Here is an 18,289-nt window from a genome sequence, read left to right on the forward strand (position 1 = left end):
AGGGAGGGAGCTCCGCCACCCCATAAGGGCTCTTTGCTGTGGCCGAGGGCCCCTATCCCCCTGCCAAAAATAAAGACAGATAGGACCAGGAGTAAATCAACAAGGGTTATTAAATTATATACGTGAGCCATCATATGTAACCAAAACATGTAGCATGGCTATAATGTAACAATAATCCTGAGATGAATGGAACAACAACCCTAACGGGCACAGAAGCCCAGTGCAACTGGATGCAAGTATGTAAATCAGGTTTCTGTGAACCGAGTGTAAAATACTGAGATCCACATTGCGATGCAGGAACTGGCCCTAAAATCAGCTGGCCCAGCCCAACTCCGCAATGAAGTGTCCACTAAAGACCGTCTCTCACTAGGCTCCTTAGAAGAAGGTGAAGAATAAAAAATAGTAGAAAAGAAGAAGAGGAAGGGAGAAAGATATAAAAAAGGTAAAGGGAAGTGGCATTTTCCTACAGGAGTCGCCTGGGGGTAACAGAACCGTAATCGGGGTCTAAATCCGGGCGCATTTATGTGGATAAAGAAACTCCCACGAAGTGCGCCCATGGTTCCCAAGTGGCCCTGAATTTATCCGAGCGGTCCAGGAGTACGCTTGCCGTCTTTTCTTGTAACATAATCCAGGAAATTTTCCTTTTGGCCTGTATAGTGGAAACATAGGGCTGCTTCCAGGCTTTGGCAAGAGTGAGCTTAGCACCCAATAAAATGAAAGTGATGAGGCGTTGCGTACTCCTGGAGGCTCCCTCTGTAGGGAAATTAAGAAGTGCCACCAGAGGAGACATCTGAACCGGTGTTGCAGAGACTCTGGATATCCAGGTAAAGATCCTATACCAGAACTGCCGTATTCTAGGGCATGTCCACCACGTGTGTATCATGTCACCTCGAAGGCCGCATCCCCTGAAGCACAGTGGGGAGGCGGAAGGGAACATTTTGGCCAATTTCGAAGGGACTAGGTACCATCTTGTAAGCACCTTGACACCAGCCTCTATCATACTTTGGTTAAGGATACCTCTGAAGGATTTCAGGAACACCCCATGCCACTGCTCAATGCTCCAGGATTGGTTAAGGTCCTCTTCCCAGGCCGACATATAAGATGTCTTGGACTTTGTGGAAGACAGTGCCTTATAAATGACTGAAATCCCCCCCCTCTGCTCATCGGACTGACAGCACCATGTTTCATAAGACGTCACCTGAGGACCACTGGGAAGGGACTTGCATTTTTTGTGTAGGAAATTTGAGATCTGAGTGAATCGAAATATTTCAGTGGGGGGCATATCAAGTTTGCTGGTGCAGTAGGCTTTAGAGATTGGGCCCACTGGTCTGAGGAAATGACCTATTCTATATAGCCCCTTGTCCAGCCACCATTGAAAGGCTTTAATGTTCAGGCCCGGAGGGAAGTCTGGGTTATGGAATAGGTGAGATAAAGGTTTTAATTGGGAAATTAGTGAGCAATTATGTTTAAGTCCATCCCAAACTGCGAAGGAGTGCGAGAGAGTTGGTGAAAGGATCGGAGGTCTCATCTTTTTAGGGCTCCACATCAGGAAGTCTAGCGTGTGCCTAGGTACCGCTTGTCTCTCTATCTGTATCCAATCAGGCTGTTCCCATCTAGAATAGACAGCTGACATCTGTGCCAATTGGGCTGCTTGATAATATAGACGTAAGTTTGGAAGTCCCAAACCACCTTCCGATTTGGATCGGAATAAAATAGATTTAGAAAATCTATGTCCACCCTTACCCCAGACAAATTTAATAACTTTCGCTTGAAAGCGTTGCAGGCGTACTCTATCCACCGGGATGGGAAGAGCCCTGAAATAATACAGAATGCGAGGGAGCAGCGTCATCTTTATAGCATTGATTCTACCCAGCCAGGATAGGGACAGCCCAGTCCACCCGATGAGATCCTCCTCCAATTTGTGGAATAACGAAGGGTAATTAGCTTGATGGAGGAGATCAATCCTAGTGGTTAATTTAATCCCCAGATACGATATTGATGAGTCACTCCAGGTGAACTTGAAGCTGTCCCTAAGCCTTTCTATGAGTGAGCCAGGAATATTAACATTAAGAGCTTGAGATTTCTGATAATTAACCCTGAGACCCGAAATCGATCCAAAGTCATCCAAGAGACTACAAATATTGGGCAACGAGGTCAGGGGGGAAGAGACGAACATAAGGATGTCGTCTGCAAATAAAGCACATTTGTGTTGGATAGAACCGCAATGGATACCTTGTATATTTGGGTTATGCCTAATGGCTATGGCCAGGGATTCGATCGCTATTGCAAAAATTAAAGGGGAAAGCGGACATCCCTGTCTTGTCCCTCTGGATATGGGGAAAGATTCCGAATAAAATCCCTGCAGACGTACCTGGGCCTTTGGGGACGAGTACAGGGCGCGTAAGACATTGAGAAAAGACTCTCCAAATCCCCCAACGTTGTAGGGTGATGAAAATATATGACCAGTGTACAGAGTCAAACGCTTTTTGGAGATCCAAAGACAAGAGGCATCCCTGTCTGGAAGGTTTCCCGTCCCAGTTCGAATTAAGAAGCGATATGATGTCTATGGCCCTTCGAGTTTTGGTCCGGACCTTGTCGACCCGGAATGAATCCCACTTGGTCCTTGTGTATGTATAAGCTAATGAAGGAAGCCAGACGATCCGCAAGGATCTTGGTCAGAATCTTTAAATCATTATTGATAAGAGAGATTGGTCTATAATTACCGACTGAACTGGCATCCTTATTAGGCTTAGGGAGAACAGTGATGTAAGCCTCATTGAGAGAGGAATCTAAACCCCCCCCCCCCCTTCGGAGAGTGTTGAAAAAACGGGCCATGTACGGAGCAAGCGTAGGGGCAAACGCCTTATAGTAGGGAATCGAAAACCCGTCCGGACCAGGGGCCGAATGCGTTTTCAAATTTTTAATCACCGCACACACCTCATCCGCTGAGATGGGCGAGTCCATCCTAGATTTGTGTCTATCTAGGAATTTGTTAATCTCTGCAGGGGATGGACTATGAGTACTACTGTACAATGATGTGTAAAAGTCGTGGAATTCGCGCATAATGCGCTGGGGATTCTGGGACATAGAGCCTCCTTGTATTCTGATTCTGGGGAGTGCCGGGGATCGGAATTTAGGTGTCAATCTCTTGGCCAGCATAGAACCAATGTTATCACCCTGATAGTAGAATCTTGCTCTATTCCAGCGCAGCCATTTTTCGGCTTTGGTGGTTAGGGCCAAGTTCAAAGCCACTCTAGCAGCATCAAGTTGGGGAATGGGGACCGAGCTTGGGTTCTTTTTATGTTGTTTGGCTAGTTTGGTATACTCCTTGTCCAGATTTTCAATATTAGCTTTGTTAGCTTTGTTGATTTGTGAAGAAAGTTGTATAAGTTGACCCCTAATTACCGCCTTATGGGCAGCCCACAGGCAAGTGGCATTTATGTCAGGTGTATCATTTGTGGCAAAGTATTGAAGGATGTTTCGTTCAATTTCTTGAACGTTAGCGGGATCACTCAAAATAGACTCATTAAGTCTCCAACGTCTACTCGGCCTGTGATTAGCAGGACGAGAGAGGCACAAAACCACCATTGAGTGATCTGACCAGACCACCTCCTTAATACTAGCCCTTGTAGCCAGAGGAATAGAGGCAGATTCGACAAGGATGTGGTCTATCCGGGAGAAGGAGCCATGAGGGTTAGAATAGTGAGTAAAGTCTTTTAGGGTCGGATTCACTTCTCTCCAGATGTCGACCAAACCTCGCTGAAAGAGCAGCTTGGCTATACGTAGGCTTTGATTGGTAGGTCTGGTCAGGCGTTTGCCAGGAGGGCGTGACTTGTCTAAACCCTGGTCAAATGCGGTATTGGAGTCCCCACCGAAAACCACAGTACCTTCCAATAATGGCGATAGAGTAGAAAGCATACGTTTAAAAAAGGCTAGCTGGCCCTTGTTGGGAGCATAGTAAGAAACTAAAGAGTACAGCTTTCCATCGAGATCACCCACCACTAACAAGAACCTACCCTCCGTATCCTTGAATTCGGATTTCAGTGTAAATTTGCAGCGTTTAGAAATAAAGATGCCCACTCCCCTAGTTTTATCCTCTGCATTGGCCAGGTAAAATAGAGGGAATTTAGAGTGTATAAAGGAGGGGTTAAATCTTTTAGGGAAGTGTGTTTCCTGAAGCAGAGCCACCTCTACCCCATGTTTGTATAGATACTGAAATACTTTGCGACGTTTAATGGGAGAGTTCAGTCCCTGGGAATTGTGGGAGATAATTTTGAGTGGGGATGGTGGAGGCAAGGGCGTATCAGTCATTGAGCAGAGAGGGGGGACCGCCATAGAAATCAAAAGCACTTACCCCACAGAGCCCACCAAACCCTATCCATACTACCAACCATGGAAGTAGCCCCTGAGGAAGATGAATGTTCTGATGTAAGGAACCTCCGGCGACTCCTGCAACGAAAGTGTAAAAATAAATACAGAGGGAAAGAAGAAAAGAGAGAAGGATAGATAGAAAGACTGGTGACAAGAGAGCCAACCGTATAGTGGAGGGGACAGAGCCCTCAACAAGCAACGACAAAACATTCACACAAACCGTCCCTTCAAAAAATTGGGACATGGTTTGTCCAGTCACTAGGACCAATACGCCCCAGTAAGCCAGACAAATGGGGGGAACATGAGTACCGCCGCAGCAGGCAGGCCCCAACAATTATGGGTAAACCATAAAACATATAAAAATAAGCTGAAATAAGGCACCATTACAACCAAGGCTCTCGTGTCCCCACTGTGAATAAGAAGTTGGGATAGGCTAAAGTGGAGGGGGATAACCGAGAGCCCGTCATGCAGCAATAAATGTGTAAAAGATCAACATATGAAAAATGTAAGGAAAGTGTACGCAAAGGAACATAAAGGACACCTGAAACTAATAGGAATTTAAAGTCACGGACATTTGGCAGGTAGATGGGCGAACATAAACAAAAAAAAAAAAAAAACACCGGCCTCACGGGTGAGCGAGGATAGGAGCCAATAATGAAACCCAAGGTATCATTCAGTGAGAAAAATATAAGGACCAAACACATCCCCCCCCCCCCAGAAACATGCATGAGAAGGAGTGGGACATGGGGAGAAACAATGGGAAGTCCCAGAGGGTGTCACACGGCCTAGTCACTCTCCAAAGTCCGCCTCATGTCCACCGTGGATGGGAGAGGCAGCAGTAGACAAAGGAAAGGGACAGGATCCAAGGCACAAGTGGGGTGGCATTTGCTCCCGGGGAGCATCTGAGTGGTTACAAAGAACTTGGACAGCTTGTGGTTGGTGCTCTCAGGGGGGACCAGTTTCCTTAGACTTTTTGGAACGTACTGTCTCCCACACTGGAGGCAGGGGGCTGGTGGGCAGTTGTCTCTTGGCAGATTGTAGCGTGTTTCCATGAGGAGCGTGATTTGGAGTCTGGCTGATGAGGCCTAGCTGCAGCAAGAGTTTTTCCCCTTCATGCAGTGAACCGAAAGTGTAAGCTTTGCCTCTCCAGACAAATTTGAGCTGGAATGGAAAGAGCCACCAATATTTGATTTCTTTCTCCATCAGGACTTGAAGCAGCGGTTTCAATGTTCTCCTTTTTTGGATAGTAGACGGAGATAAGTCAGCGAAGATCTGCAGATGATGGCCTTGAAAAAGGATCTTCGGTAAGGATCTTGACTTGTGCATTATTTCCGCTTTGACTGAATAGAAGTGGGGTTTAACCACAATGTCTCGGGGGAGGCCATCCGCCCTGGGAGGCCTGAGGGCTCTGTGGGCCCTATCCAATTCCAGTCGGTGGGTCGGGATATCTGGAATTAGTGTTTTGATGATAGAAGAAACCGCCTCAGGGACATCTTTGAAGGATTCAGGAAGCCCCCTGACCCGAAAATTGTACCTTCGATTTCTATTTTCGAGATCGTCTATTTTAGCTTGTGCAGTCTCCAATTGTTCTTGTAGATTCTGTATGCACGCCGTGTTTTGATTGGTCCTGGTAATAGTGGATTCCAAATTAGACTCTACTATTTCAATGCGGGAGCCTATATGCTGAAGGTCAGCCTTAATGTCACTTGTAATCTTATGTGCCGTTACATTCAGGAGTTCAGCAAACTTAGTAAAGAGATCAGACACATTCAAGTTATGATGTAGGCCCGAGGCCTCAGGCTGTAGTGAGGGATGCGACTGAGGTGGACCTGCCTCCATGGGTGAAAGACCCATGTCCGCCAGGGTATGCTCCAGGAGGGATGCAGTAGAGGCAGGAGAGGTGGCTCCCAGGGGGGGAAAGTCAGCTAAGGGGTCCGGTGCCAGTAAGGACGGGGATGCCGCTGTGTGTAGGCTAGACGAGCGCGCGGGGCCTGGACCGCACGGATCCGCCGCCATCTTGGCCGTTTCTGACAGGGACACAGCGGCTTCGAATGCAGGCTTCAGGTTTCTCCTTACCGCTCCCGCATACATCGGATGTGTCCCCGAGGCTTCCGCTGGCTGCGTGGGTACTTTCCGAACGAAAATCGCTGCTGGGGGTGCCGAAAGAGAGGCTGGAGCTGCTGCGGCGGGACGGAGCTCTCGGACTACGCGTCCATCTTAGGAGCCTCCGTGCATGCGCCCCCCTTTAACTCATTTAAAGTTCACGATGGTTGTAGATGACAGACAACATTTAGATAACAGATGATGGGTGTAGATATTTTCAGAAGAATCCACTCCTCTTGCTCACTATGAGGCTGTGGTGATAATAACTGTAAGGTGCTGGGTGTAGTAAGATGGTTGCCTACACCCAGAATAGGCCGAAGCCAGGGCCTTGCCTGAGTAGGACTGCAGATGGGGGCTGGCTGGGTCTGCTGTAGGCTCTTATATAGTCCGTGGCCCCCTTTGGAGATGTAGATTCGGGCAATATGAGCTCCCACCCGACGGGGGGGAGACTGGAAGGGGGGAATCAACTGAAAAGTTCCTTGAGAGACTCACCGGCTTAGGTGGAGGCAGGATAGGATGGCCCTAGATAGTGTCCGCCTGTGTAGGGCATTAATAACGAGCCACCCCCCGGGACTGCTTCACTCCGCCGCCGGAGCGACTTCCGGCGGGTCCCGTAGGAAAGTGCGGTGCCTCCGGAGGCTTTGTAGGCCACAAGATGGCGTCCGGCAGTGCGGCCTATGCAGAGCACAACGGGCCGAATCCCGCGGTCCCCCCCGATCAGATTGCAGACAAAAGGGTACGGACGTGTAGCGGGGGTCGCGGCGGACAAGATGATGCAGCTAATCGCTGAATTTAGCAAACCGCGGATGGCCGCGGATTGCCTTTCAGTCAGCGGAGCTCCGGTGTCGTGCGTCCGTCCTCGGATCCGGCCGGCCACGCCCCCAGAAAATAGGATTTTTATGACAACTTACCTGTAAAATCCTTTTCTTGGAGTACATCATGGGACACAGAGGTCCCGCCCCTCTTTTTTATGGGGTTTAAGTATATTGCTTGGCTACAAAAACTGAGGTACTCCTGGAAGGAGGGGAGGTTATATAGGGGGGTCAACTTCCTGTAATGGGTATACCAGTATCAACACTTGAAGGTGGCTCACAACCCATTAATTAAGGCTCTGTGTCCCATGATGTACTCCAATAAAAGGATTTTACAGGTAAGCTGTTATAAAAATGCATCTAATGCACTAAGGTAAACAAAACTCCAGCCTTTACAACCACTTTAAACAATCTTTTTGAAACAACTGAAGAGGTTCCTTAACTCAAAGATTCTGCAACTGGAAAGTTTTAGACACTTTTAAATATTCTCTTTTACACTTGGACTTGGGTCAGATCCGGTTTTGCAACCAGCGATTACTACAGTTTGTCTGTCAAACAGAAGCTAACTGGACAAGAGCAATGTACAACAAACGTGATCCTGTATTCAAGAACTATACTTTAACTGAGCAGCTACAGCAATTAACTTTTTTCCTTGCATTTTGGTGTAGGTGCCCTAGAACAAGTTATGACACAATTCTCCAGAATGGCTCAGATTTTCTTTTACAAATATTTTATTGAAAATCAGTCATAACATATTAGTACAGTCATGTGACGGATACATAAAACAGAAGAAGGAAAAAAGGTATCCCGGGAGCGGGAGGGTACAGAGCAATAAAGGTGGCAAAAAAGCCTATTATAAACAAAGAATCACAACGTTGATTAGATTGCGCCCTAAAACAGGTCATATGGAGTGCAGCCTAGCTCGGGTATCAGGAATGTTGATGTAAAGAGAAATACGTTCCGGACTTTGCTGCTAAGTGGACATATAAAAGAAGCAAAAAAATAAATACAATGAATGGAATTTTCCTCCCCTAGATGTGTCACCGTGACTTCAAATATCTCATGTCGTTGTAACCATCATCCATATGTCGACTCCGCAAAACGGGAGTCATCAGAAAAGACACATAGAAAAAGGAAAAAGAATAGACTACAGACTGTGGGTAAGAGTGCCCACAGGGAGGGAATACAGAAAAAGGGGAAAAGCAGGAGAGGGGGAAAGAAGAGGGGAAAGAGGAGTCCTCGGGAGCCGCGCCCACACACCCTTAAATTGAAAGAAGTTGGTTGTTAAACCTAGAAGGCCAAATGTAAGTTATCCAGGGTTGCCACACTCTGAGGAATTTGTCATGGGTGTCAGAAGTAAATGATGTCAGCTTTTCATTGACCATTATTTAATTCATGCAATTTTTAACAGCTTCAAAGCTAAGTGTTGGGGTTTTCCATGCTCTCGCAATGGTGATCTTAGTGGCGTTAAAGAGTTTCTGAGCTAATTGACACTCCGGGCGAAGAAGTTCAAGGATGGGTTTACATAAGAGGGCTTTGAAGGGGTCCCTTCTAAGGTTAGAGTGGAGCATATTACGTAGTATGGTATAAACCCTAATCCATAATCTGCAGGCCTTAGGGCATATCCACCACATATTATTATTATTATTATTATTCAGGATTTATATAGCGCCAACAGTTTGCGCAGCGCTTTACAATATGAGGGCAGACAGTACACTTACAATACAAATCAATACAGGAGGGATCAGAGGGCCCTGCTCGTTAGAGCTTACAATCTAGAAGGGAGGGTCAAGTTGAAACAAAAGGTATTAACTGTGGGGGGATGAGCTGATGGAGAAAATGAAAATACAGTTAGGTGTGGGTGGGGTAGGCTTCTCTGAAGAGAAGTGTTTTCAGGGATCGTCTAAAAGCTACTAAAGTAGGAGATAAGCGGACAGATTGGGGTAGGGCATTCCATAGGATTGGAGAGGCTTTGGAAAAGTCCTGGAGGCGAGTATGGGAGGAGGTGATGAGGGAGCTAGAGAGCAGGAGGTCTTGAGAGGAATGAAGAGGACGAGTAGGTTGGTATTTCGAGACTAAGCTAGTGATGTAGCTGGGGGCAGAGTTGTGGATGGCTTTGTATGTAGTTGTTAGTATTTTGAATTTAATTCTTTGGCTGAGCGGAAGCCAATGGAGGGATTGACAGAGAGGAGTAGCAGACAGAGCGATTGGTAAGGTGGATGAGTCTGGCAGCGGCATTCATAATGGATTGAAGAGGTGATAGACTATGTAGAGGTAAGCCAATGAGAAGGGAGTTGCAGTAGTCAAGGCGGGAGATGACCAGCGAGTGAATTAAGAGCTTTGTTGTGTCATTGGTTAGAAAGGGGCGTATTTTGGAGATGTTGCAGAGGTTGAGGCGGCAGGATTTGGACAGTGATTGGATGTGTTGCTTGAAGGAGAGTTCAGAGTCCAGGACTACACCTAGAACCTTGGCGTGAGGGGATGGGCTTATGGTTGTGCCATCAATTTTGACAGTGAGATCAGGGGAAGGGGCATATAGGGGAGGAAAAATTATAAGTTCGGTTTTGGATAGATTGATTTTGAGGAAGTGATGTGACATCCAGACTGATATATCTGATAGTAAATTAGTAATACGTGAGGAGACAGAGGGAGTGAGCTGAGGGGTAGAGAAATAGATTTGGGTGTCGTCAGCATAGAGGTGGTATTGGAAGCCGTGGGAGGCTATCAGTTGACCCAGGGAGGAGGTATAGATTGAAAATAGGAGTGTTCCAAGAACAGAACCTTGGGGGACCCCAACAGAGAAAGGAAGAGGAGAGGAGGAAGTAGAGTTGTAAAACGCTAAAGGTGCGGTTGGATAAGTAGGAAGAGAACCATCGTAGAGTAAGGTCACGGAGACCAAAGGTGTGGAGTTTTTTGAGAAGGAGGGGGTGGTCAACCGTATCAAAGGCAGCAGAGAGGTCCAGGAGGAGGAGTACAGAATAATGTCAATTGGTTTTGGCCGTTAATAGATCGTTTGTTAGTTTTAGGAGAGCAGTTTCTGTGGAGTGTTGAGGACGAAATCCAGACTGAAGGGGATCGAGAAGGCTATTATCAGCGAGGTGGACACTCAGTCGGTTGTAGACCAGACGTTCGAGTAGTTTGGATAAAAAGGGGAGCAAGGAGATGGGGCGTAGGTTGTTAGGATTGGATGGGTCCAGTGAGGGTTTTTTAAGTATGGGTTTGACAAGTGCATGTTTTAGAGAGTTGGGGAAGATGCCAGAAGAGAGGGAGAGATTGAAGATGTGAGTTAGAGAGTGTAGCATAGAGTCAGAGGGTGAACGCAGCATTTGCGAGGGAACAGGATCCAGAGGGCAGGTGGTAAGGTGGACATTACCAAATAGTTTAGCAACTTCGTCTATAGTGGTGGGGTTGAAAGAGGGAAGTAATGATTGTGCCTGTGGGCATGATGTGTAAAGCGTGGAGGGCAATCTCCTGGGCAGTGAGTGAGTTGGCGGGTGGAGGCGGTGGAGGACGAAGTAGAGAGTTGAAAGTAGAGAAGAGTTGACGGGGACGGGATGATAGGTTGCTGATGAGAGTGATAAAATAGTTCTGCTTGGCAGAGAGGAGGCTAGAATTGTAATTTTGGAGGGCAGATTTATATTGGTTGAAATCTCTCTGAGACTTGGTCTTGCGCCACAGGCGCTAATGAGCACGGCTAAGTTTTTTCAGCCTTCTAGTGACATCTGTTTGCCAAGGTTGAAGGGGTCGGGGCTTGATTCTGTGTGTAGTGAGGGGAGCCAGTGAGTCCAGAGAGGCCAGAAGTGAAGTGTTGTAGACAGAAGTGGCTAGGTTGGTGCAGGATAGGGGTCATGGATATTGTCGATAGCAGAGTAGAGAAGAGAAGGGTTGAGATGATGTAGGTTTCTGCGGGTAACTTTAATGCGGTTGGCGGGAGAGGAGGTGAAGGGGAGGGAGAGCGTGAAACTAATAAGGTGGTGATCAGAGAGAGGGAATGGATAGTTGGAGAGATTGCATGGAGTGCAAAGGTGAGAGAAAACGAGATCAAGGATATTGCCTTCGGAGTGAGTAGGATCATGTATCCACTGTTTCAGGTCAAAGGAGGAGGTTAGGCTGAGAAGTTTGGAAGGAGCAGAAGTGTTAGTATTAATAGGGATGTTGAAATCCCCAAGAATGATTGTGGGGATTTCAGAAGAAAGAAAGTAGGGTAGCCAGGCAGAGAAGTCATCAAGAAATTTTGATACTGGTCCAGGGGGCCTGTAGATCACGGCTATTCTTAAAGAAATTGGAGTGAAGAGACGAATGCAGTGTGCTTCGAAACAGGAGAGGGACAGAGAGGGAGGTGAGCGGATTGCCTCAGCCAGTGGCTCCATAGCCAAAACAAACAATGGGGCGAAAGTGGACAGCCCTGTCGAGTGCCCCTCCGAATGAGAAAAACAGTGGATTCAAACCCATAGTATTTTATTTTAGCTTGAGGGGCATCATACAGGGCCACCAGCCACCTCATAAACGGAGCTCCGGATCCATAGTGGCGGAGCACTGGCATAAGGTAAGGCCAGGACAAGGTGTTAAAGGCCTTGTTCACATCCAGAGATAAAAGCGTCTCCAAAGAACGGCTGCGAGCTAAATATTGTAAATTGAATGATTCTCCTGATGGCATGCCCTGCTTGTCTCATGGGGACAAACCCCACCTGGTCCTTCTTAATTAAACGGGGGAGAAAAGAGTTTAGGCGATTGGCCAGGATTTTGGTGAGAATCTTCATGTCAAGATTAATTAATGATATGGGTCAAAAATTGGCCCAAGAGGAGTGATCTCGATCTGGCTTCGGTAGCACCACTATGTTAGCTGTCAGTAAGTCAGGTGTTAATGTTTGTCCACTTTTGACTGCATTGAGCATGTTTGTCAGAGGAGAGGCTACTACATCCACCATCTCTCTATAATAAAGGGCTGTGAAGCCGTCCGGACTAGGCTTCTTACCTATCTTTAGGTCCTTAATATATTGTCGCACTTCAGATTCTTGTATGTCATGATCCATAAGTTCCCTATGAGTCTCGGACAAGGTCAGGAGCGAGATGCGCCGCAGGAAGTCCACCCTATCCCGTTCACTAACGGAGTCTTGGGCAGAATATAATTTAGGGAATGTCTATAGCGGAACTCTTCTAGTATGCAAATCGGATTACTAGTGAGTATGTTGTGTCGAGTGCGTAAGGTGATAGGAGAAGGTTTGGGATTAAAAGTTCGTAGTCTTTTGCCCAGCATCGCATTGGGTTTGTTCGCTTTAGCATACCAATGTTGTCTAGACCACCTGGTCTGTAAGGCTAAGGTCCAATTCCGTGCTAGCCTGTTCCAGAAGCCTACGATTAGTTGGGGTGGGGGATTGCTTAAAGATGCGGAGATGGCCTCAAACCGAGATTCAAGCGTCGCTTGTAGTTTTAGCCTCTCCTTTTTCCATTTAGATGCTATCTGTATAATGTGTCCCCTGAGCATGGCCTTGTAGGCCTCCCAGAGGGTCACCGGAGAGGAGACCGATGGAGAATTAAGGCGAAAGTACTCCTCCGAAGCTTTAAGAAGATCCTCCTTAATGTATGACCGTGCCAATAATGAGTCATTCATAATCCATGGAGATCGTCGGTTGTGTATTAAAGACAGACAGACCACTAATGTTGGGACATGATCCGTCCAGGCAGCTGCTAATATGGAGACTGATTATATCAGTGGGAGATGTTTTCTAAGCATTATCATCTGATCTATTCTAGAATGGGAATGATGTGGGTGGGAATAGTACGTATAGTCCTTACTCGTTGGATGAAATTCCCTCCATAAGTCCACTAACTCTTGGGAACGTAGGGAACGGGAAAAGGTTTTAGCAGCAGATGTTGCAACCACGCGTTCCGAAGGGTATTTATCCAGTACTGGGTCGAGGGCAACATTTGAATCCCTGGCTAAAAGCAAGGTCCCCGTTTGGTGGGATAACAAAAGGGAACAAACATGTGACAAAAAGGGGCCCGGGTTAGAGTTAGGAGCATAATGTGTCATCGCGGTCACCTCAACATCCTGGATTGATCCCACTAACAAAAGATACCTGCCATCGGGACCGGCTATCAGTTTAGTGCAGTTAAAGGGGGCAGACTTATGGAAAGATATCAATACTCCCCTCTATTTGGTCGGTCCATTAGCTAAAAATACCTGGGGATATTGGGCGTCAAAGTACCTGGGGCTAGAAGAGGAGGAGAAGTGGGTTTCCTGCAAACATGCTACATGTATGCGCTGTTTTTTTAGGTATTTAAATATTTTTACTCTTTTTTTTTTTTTTTTTTTTTTTTTGTGGCGAATTCATGCCCTGAACATTTAGGGATAACCAATGTAGAGTCATTGTTAGAAGATAATAAACAGCATAGATGTGGCCGTGGGCACGACCCCCAAGGAAAGCAAAGAAGAAGAGTGGTGGAAAGAGAGAAGAAGTGAGCAGAAGAAGAGAGAAAAATCAAGCACAATAAAGCCAAGAGAATCTCGGTGCATCAATTGTGAGCTAAACGTTGGTGCAACTAATTGTGGGTCCGGAGGCCCACTAAAGGGTCGGTGGTTGGCCGAAACCATAGTCCCAGACAAGTGTCGACTCTTTAGGGGTGCAGTGGTCCACTGGATCCCTTCGGCCTGCGCAGTCAGTAAACTATAAAACAGAAATGCCTGAAAAATATGAGCACTCAATATAACAGTAAACATAAATTACCAACTGTTTGGGAATAAACAATGGTTCCCAACTTAAACCTGAAATTGGTGGGGGTCCCCGTGAGGCCCTTCCAGGGATTCCGGCGAGGGCCCCTGGAGGCCCCACCCCATGAGAAACCGCATGGTCAATTACCAGCAGAAAAAAAAAGGGCAATTCCATCATTGAAGCATAAAGTCAACTATACAGTTGGGGTCTTCTCTAGGGACCAAGGGGCAGAGGAATCAAAGGGTGGGAGACACATCCAGGGACACTACGCGAGCCCCGAGCGTGGGCCCACCGTACCTAATAAGCATGTAAACCAAGTGGCCTCTAGAACAACAGCCAGGTCGCTAACCACCCAGCGCGGTCCACCCCGGCCGCCATCAACTGGGGTGGCAATCCCACACAAGTAATTAACAATAGACCTGGTGTTGGATAAACTGATAAAAAAAAAAGAGAGAAGGAGGGGAATTAACTGGGAGAGGTGTGATACCAGCGGTGCGGCTCTAAGGAGCCTCCTCAGGATACAGGACCTGAGGGAAACAGTAATTCCAATCATAAAGAGTTCAGTTTCTCATCCATTAGGAGCGTCCTGGAAGCGCTGGGCTTGAAGTGAACGAAGGACCTGGGAGCCCTGCTTGGAGGCTTGTGAGGAACCATGGAAAGGCTGAGACATCTGTGGGCGTAGAGTAGAGGGCCCGTCTTGAGATGCAGGGAGATCCAGGTGAAGTTCTTGAAAGTGGCGTTTCAAGTCAGACACAGAGGAGGCATGAACGTGGCGGCCTTGGTAAAAAAAGGAACGTTTAAAAGGAAAACCCCATCTGTATTTGATGCCATTAGATTGCAATACTTGGAGGTAAGGTTTCAGGGTTCTCCTCTTGGCAATTGTGACTGGAGAGAGATCAGCAAACACTTGCAGAGAGTGGTTTTGGAAAGAGATCTCCGGGTGGTCTCTTGCTGCCTGCAAAAGTCTTTCTTTGGTGCGATAGAAATTAAACTTTATAATGACATCCCTAGGGGGACCCTCCGTGGGCTTGTGTGCTAGGGATCTGTGAATACGATCAAATTCAAGACGTTCCAGCGGAATCTCTGGGGCTAACTCCTGAAAGAGCCGTGGCTGTGCCTTGCAAATTGGTGATAACTTCAGGGAGTCCTCGGATCCTGAGATTATCCCTGCATGCCCTGTTTTTGGAGTCTTCTAATTTGTCACGCAAAGTTTCCAGCTCAGAATGTAATTTGTCAACCTCTTCCTCATGACCCTCCAGGACTGTAGGGGTTAAGTCCATGCGCTGTTCAAGCTGATTTGTGCGGTGGCCTAACTCTTTAAGGCCCCGCATTAGATCAGAGGAGAGCTTGCGTGAGGCTATGGTAATTTCATCCCACACTATAGAGCAAAACTTAGCCAACATGTCATCATCCTGATTATCGGGGCTTACCAGGTCCGAGGGATATTGCAGCAGGCTGTCCGTGGGGGAAAGCTGGGGGAGCTGCAGAGAGCCCCATGGTGTTGTCTGGCTCTGGTGGTTCGGGCGCCATCTTGCTCTTCCCCGTGGTGGCAGCTAGTTTGGACTGTTTAAGGAATTTAGCCTTATGTTTCTGCGAACGGTGCATGCCCACTGGTGCCCCATGGTGTCTGCCGTTCCAGGAGCGGTTTGGTCTGCTGTAGCTCGGCAGTGGTGCTCGATCAGCCGAAGGTGAAGCGGCCGGTGGCGCGGAGCACGGGGATTAAGCAGCCATCTCCCGCAATCACGAGCATGCGCCCTCCAGAATGGCTCTGATTTTCACTCACTTGAGCAGAACCTTCTAAGAACTCAGGGTATCCAGGTCACAGGTTATTTAGATGACCTTTCTGTGAAGGACTCCTCTCCCAAGATATCTTCAAATGTCCACAGCACAATTCAGGTGCTTCAGGCTTTTGGTTGGGCTTCCAAAAATCATTGCCCCAGCCTTCTCTTCACCTGGAATACTTCAGTCTCCATCCAGAAAAAATCCTGTTCTTTCTCTCTCCGAACTTGCGCTCAGGACCTTAGAACAAAAAGATACGCCTTTGTGAGATTCTTCATGAGTGCTTCCTTTGAGGCTATCCCATTTGCCTAATTTCATTCAAGACCTCTAACACCTTCTGGCCGCCAGGTTCAGAAGCAAGTTACTGTTGGTGCCAGGACTAAGCCTCCTCCAGCACTGGCATTGGATGCATATATAACTCTGTGGTCTCCATTCAGGCTAATCTGTTCCTCTCCCCCAGAGGAAATTTTGCTGTCACTGCTCCACAAAATAATAGAAGGAAACAGGTAATTCTCATTGCACCAAACTGGCCAAGAAGTGCTTGGAACACAGGCATGCTCAGACTGCTAAGAGGTGACCTGCTGTCTCAATTGCCCCTATTCTGTCCTGTGTCTCATTCACTTGCTTTAACGGCATACATATTGAAGTTCAGGTCTTAAGGGACAGATGGGTTCCTCAGCCTACCATTCTGACTTTGCTAAAAGCAAGACAGCCACTTCCTGAAAGGTCTAGAGTTGTACCTGGAAATCCTTTTTGCCTGGTATGAACAAAGACCCTTCAACCCCAGGGATTATTCTGACTCTCCTATTCTGGCCTTCCTACAAAATGATCTTGATCAGCTCTTGGACATAGGAACCATGAAAGGACAGGTTTCATCCTTGTTCATTCTCTTCCAAAAAACTCAGACCTCGCTGTTCCCTGCCAAAACCTTTATTCAAGGTATATCTCAAATCATGCCCCCTTACAGGCCATGTGCTTCCTTGGGACCTCAATCTGGTTTGTTTCTGCCCTGTAGAAACCACCCTTTGAACCCACCAGTGAAATCCCCTCTGTGATCTCTCCTACAAAGTTGCCTTCTTAGTTGCTATCACATCTCTCAAATGTCTTGTAGCCCTCTCTTCCAAAGAGTCATTCCTCATCCTTTACAAAAACAGGATAGTCCTCTACCCAAGACCATCCTTTCTTCCTAGAGTGGTACCAGTCTTCTACCTCAATGTAGACCATAGTCCTTCCCTCTTTTTGCTCTGCTCCAAGTTACCCAAAGGACATTGGAGTCTAACTTAATGCAAAAGCTTCTACCAAATAAATGGAATTCCCTTTCATCCTAAAATATTGTCCACTCCTGCTCTTTTATGTACTCACGCCACCAGATCCGTGGGCGTTTCCTAGGCATTCGGACAGTAAGCCTCTTTTGCCCAGCTTTGTAAGGCTGCAACATGGTCCTTTATACATACCTTTTTAAAGTTCTACCAGATAGACTTCCAGTCTTCTGCTGATGAAATACCTGTGAGACAGGGAAGAGCTGGGTTTTACATGTTGTGTGCCTGTGCGCTGGAAGACATAGCTATCTTCTGAGTACAAGTGTGCACATTGCCCCTAGTGGAGATTAATTTTGTTGGTGGGCCAGATCAGTGTAGAGTGAACGAGCCCAGACATTTTTACAAGATTTTTTATTGCTGTGCTCTCCTTTAGCAGCATAACCTTGTGGTGAGTGTTCTATCTCTGTTTGGTGGAAGCATCTTCATAACCTTTTGTGTTTTTGAAGTTTGAATTAAGTCACACAGACCCTGAGTGAACGGTTTATTGATGCCATGTAAAAAGTCACAAAGGCTTAAATGAACTGTTCATATATTGACATTATATAATATTGGAGTTATTTTGGTGGACTCTTGCGTGACGCACCACACCACCAATCGCCACGCTGCGTGTGGCCTGTGGTGGTGCGTAGTGTGGCGATCGCGGTAAAGAGCTGATAACCGGCACTTCCTAGTTACATTGTGATCAGCTGTGATTGGTGACAAGGTAAAGGGCCTATGGCATAGGCTTTTTAGTGTGATCGGAGATGCAGTGTGTCCAAGCGACACACCGCACCTCCAATCACAGTAAAGAGCTTATGACATAGGCTCTTTATCATGTGATCAGTTGTCCAATCGCAGCTCATCACAGTGTAACTAGGAAGTGTCGGTTATTGGCATTCCTATATTCATGCTGACAGCGCGTGAGTAAAAGCGAGATGATACGCTGCTTTCCTGACAGGAGGGGGGTGGGGGATGTCTTGCTTTTTAGAACAGAAACAAGGAAAAAGTTTTTAATTTTCAGTCTTTTTTTATTTGTTTAGCAAAAAATGAAAAACTCAGTGGTGATTAAATGCCACCAAAACAATGCTGTATATAAGTTTGGTTACAGCATTGCATGACTGCTCAATTAAAGTATGACAGGGTTGAAAGCTAAAAATTGAATTGGGCAGGAAGGGTGTCAAAATGCCCTGTATTGAATTGGTTAAAAATCAAC

General features: G+C 46.9%; 1 protein-coding gene across 3 annotated transcripts in view; it reads left to right on the forward strand.

The window, feature by feature from the left end:
* The window catches only part of UGGT2 (UDP-glucose glycoprotein glucosyltransferase 2), a 672,069-nt gene that overhangs the window by 244,146 nt on the left and 409,634 nt on the right, over positions 1-18,289 (forward strand). The gene's annotated exons all lie outside the window — the stretch shown is intronic.

Source organism: Lithobates pipiens, unplaced genomic scaffold (genome assembly GCF_037356315.1).
Source record: "Lithobates pipiens isolate NorthernLeopardFrog02 unplaced genomic scaffold, aLitPip1_a1.2 Scaffold_16, whole genome shotgun sequence".
NCBI classification, from domain to species: domain Eukaryota; kingdom Metazoa; phylum Chordata; class Amphibia; order Anura; family Ranidae; genus Lithobates; species Lithobates pipiens.